We start from the raw sequence: 4,218 nt of genomic DNA on the forward strand, positions 1-4,218 counted from the left end.
TTTTATTGACTATGCAAAGGCATTTGATTGTGTGGATCATGACAAATTATGGATAACATTGAGAAGAATGGGAATTCCCGAACACTTGATTGTACTCATGAGGAACCTGTACATTGACCAGGAGGCTGTCATTCGAACAGAACAAGGGGACACTGCATGGTTTAAAATCAAGAAGGGAGGTGTCAGGTTGTATCCTTTCTCCATACTTATTCAATCTATATGCTGAGAAGCTGGACTATATGAAGAAAAACGTGGCATCAGGATTGGAGGAAGAATCATTAACAATCTGCAACATGCTGATGACACAACTTTGCTTGCTGAAAGTGAGGATCACTTGAGGCACTTACTGATGAAGATGGAAGAATACAGTCTGCAGTATGGATTACATCTCAATATAAAGAAGACAAAAATCCTCACAACTGGACCAATAAGCAGCATCACGATAAACAGAGAAAAGATTGAGGTTGTCAAAGAATTCACATTGCTTGGTTCTACAATCGATACCAATGAAAGCAGCAGTCAGGACATTAGATGACATATAGCACTGGGCAAGTTGGCCGCAAAGGAACTCTTTCAAGTGGTGAGGTGCAAGAATGTCTCCTTGAGGACTAAGGTGCGCCTGACACAAGTCATGGTATTTTCAATCACCTCATATGCATGTGAGAGCTGGACAAAGAATAAGGAAGACCAAAGAAGAGTTGATGCTTTTGAGTTGTGGTGCTGGAGAAGAAGAAAGTACCATGGACTACTAAAAGAACTAACAGATCTGTCCTGGAGGAAGTGCAGCTGGAATGCTCCTTGGAAGGGAGAATGGCCAGACTTCATCTCACCTACTTTGATCATGTTGTCAGAAGGGACCATTCCTTGGAGAAGGATGTCATGCTTAGTAAAGAGGAGGGTCAACAAAAGAGGGGAAGGCCTTCAATGAGATGGATTGACACGGTGGCTGCGACGATGGGCTCAAGTATAGCAAGGATCATGGAACTGGCATGGGATCGAGTGGTATTTCGTTCTGCTGTGCATGGGGTTGCTGTGAGTTGGAAATGACTCCATGGCACCTAACAACAACAGCAACAACAACACTACACAGATATCTATATTGGATGTGTTGATAAGAATGATGATTTCAAATGACTGGAACAAGAATAGAAAGAGGCATGGAGACTTCTCTTTCGACTTTTGGCAGGAAGTGAAGGGAAGTGGTGACAAACTTATGGCACAGTGGTTAAACACTAGGCTGCTAACTGAAAGGTCAGTGTTTTGAACTCACCAGTGGCTCTGTGGGAGAAATGACCTGATTATCTGCTCCAGTAAAGAGTAAGAAACCTAAGAAGCCTTATGGGGCAGTTCTACTCTATCCTATGGAGTCTCGATGAGTCAGAATTGACTGGATGGCACACGACAACAGCAACACAGAGATTGTATTTAAATAGCTGACACAAGTTGTTAGCTCTTAAACAAGTTTTCTTTTCTTTAGTTGTAACTGATAAGGCTACCAAGCTGTAAAAGCTACGTGGCTGAGCACAATGGCCTTAATTATTGAGCCAGAGTCACACAAACATTTGTCTCTAGATGGCTACACCCACACTAGCTACCTCCTGATATGTCCTGAATTGACTCTGAGCCTGTGGACACATCCACTGAGATAATGGCGTAATCTGGCAACGAAACCAACTTCAGACTTACAAAAATTCAAAATATTTAAAAATCATTAATTTTGTGGGGAAAAAAAATCAGCCCAAGCTTAACTCCTCTTGCAAAATACCCCCAAGTCCCACACAGGCTTCCAGGAAGATATTTGAGACAAGAGCTCTGTTCTTGCTGTGATTGCTCCCACGTCCCAGAAGGGCACATCCCAGATGGCACTCCTCTCAGGAGAGAAAGTCTTCTACAGAGACTCCAGGAATGGAGAACGTTCACAGATCCCTTGGTTTCTCAGGAAGACAAATTTATGAATGCTTAAGGTTAAGTCGAAAGAGCTGAAAGAGTAAGGGAATTCCTTTTTTGGAGAAGGATGTGGCTAACAGAGCAGTCACAATGACTGGAGGCTCACGATCCCATGCGTCATACAGCACTTCACACGCACGACTGGTTTCTACAACCACCACGTTTCTCGTCATAAGCACTTCCGCTTCTGTTTCCTCTCGAAAGAGAACCTGCAAATACCATTGACCTGGGAGGGTAGGGAGTGAGGGAGGAAATAAATTTAAAAGTCAGGGAAAGTCAAATAACTTAGAAAAAATTCTAGTTTTCTGCTTTAATTTACTCCACTTATTACAGGACTTTGTGTGGATCAAACATTCATTTGTTTAATGTAGCTGAGCACTCAAGAGAGGCAACTGGGCAGAAGAATGAGCACGGGCGTCAGTGTCAGAACCAGGTTTGAATCCCAGCTCTTCACCAGCCCTGTGACCTTGGTTAAGTTACCTCAGTTCTCTGGCTCTGATTTTCCCTCACTCTTAAGTAGGGGCAATAAAAATGACTTCATAGATGGCATCTCGCCTTTGGGCTAAGATCAAGTGTAGTATCTGTTCTTATCAGTTTCATATCTGATACGTCCTCTATCCGAGGACAATACATTAAATGGGTTTTTGGAAGTAAGAGATGGAATGCAGGAGATAGAAGAGAAGCTAGATGACTGGGACCTTTTAAAAATTAAATTCTTGTGCACATTGAAAGACTTGGCCAAAAGGGTAAAAAGAGAACCTACAGATTGGGAGAAAATATTTGCCTATGACATACCTGATAAAGGATTTATCTCCAAAATCTGTAGAAAGCTTCAACACCTCAACACCAAAAAGACAAATAACCCAATTCACAAATGGGCAAAAGACTTGAATAGACACTTCACTAGGAGCTCTGGTAGCATAGTGGCTAAGGCACTTGACTGCTAACCAGAAGGCTGGCGGTTCAAACCCACCAGCCACTCCTCGGAAGGAAGGTTGGGCAATCTACTTCCGTAGTGATACTGCCTCGGAAACCCAAGGAGGGGTCGCTATGAGTCGGGGCCCACTCGACGGCACATAACAACAACAACAACAACAACAGACACTTCACTAAAGAAGATACACAGGCAGCCAACAAACACATGAGAAATTGCTCATGATTATTAATCATCAGAGAGATGCAAATCAAAACAACAATGGATATCATCTCACCCCAGCAATAATAGCAAAGTTCAACAGATCAGAAAATAAATGCTGGTGAGTTTGCGAAGAGATTGGAACTCTTGTGCACTGCTGGTGCGATTGTAAAATGGTACAACCATTGTGGCAAACGGTGTGACGTTTGGTTAAAAAACTGAAAATGGAACTACCATTTGACCCAGCAATTCTATTATTAGGAGTACATCCTAAAGAGGTGAGAGATAGTGCACAAACAGACATATGTACACCTATGTTCCTGGCAGCACAATTCACTATGGCAAAGAGATGGAAACAACCCAAATGCCCATCAATGGATGAGTGGATAACCAAATTATGGTACATGCACGCAATGGAATACTATGCTACATTAAAGAACAATGAGGGATACGCAAATCATCTCACAACGTGGATGAACCTAGAGGACGTTGTTGTTGTTTTTATGTGCCGTGGAGTCGGACCCGACTCATAGCGGCCCCTCCTTGGGTTTCTGAGGCAGTATCACTATGGAAGTAGATTGCTCAGCCTTCCTTCCGAGGAGTGGCCAGTGGGTTTGAACTGCCAGCCTTCTGGTTAGCAGTCAAGTACCTTTAAGCACTACGCTACCAGAGCTCCTTCTGGAGGACATGATGCTGAGTGAAATAAGTCAATCGCAGAAAGACAAGTACTGGATGATCCCATTACTGTAAAAAGACAAAGAAGGGTTTGCTTGGAAAAGGGAACTCACTTAGTAGGTTACCTGGATGGGGAGGGAAGGGGAGGGATTAATTTCAGGCTAGTTGGGGCCTACACACTGACGTGGGTAAGGGGAGGGATATACGGGAAGGATCTGTGACCACCATGATAACATTAGGAAATGGAAGGACACTGAATTGTGCACGTAAGAGATAGACAACAGATGCTAATACCAAGCAATGTGTCGACAATACTGCATTGCCATTAACACCAAACACCAGGCGACAGATAAACACATAAACACCTGAGATGATCAGACGGGGGTCAGTGAAGAGAAGTATACTATAGGCCAAGGATAGACTCAGCTGAAGCTAATTTTGCACAGACACCAGTGATACAA

General features: G+C 43.2%; 1 pseudogene; it reads left to right on the forward strand.

Annotated features, from left to right (window-relative positions):
• Positions 1 to 2,490: 2,490 nt before the first annotated feature.
• On the forward strand, positions 2,491 to 2,650 carry LOC122152238 (annotated as a pseudogene).
• Positions 2,651 to 4,218: the final 1,568 nt, after the last annotated feature.

This window comes from Orycteropus afer, unplaced genomic scaffold (genome assembly GCF_000298275.1).
Source record: "Orycteropus afer afer isolate SDZICR_OR568_19922 unplaced genomic scaffold, OryAfe1.0 scaffold00021, whole genome shotgun sequence".
Lineage (NCBI taxonomy): Eukaryota > Metazoa > Chordata > Mammalia > Tubulidentata > Orycteropodidae > Orycteropus > Orycteropus afer.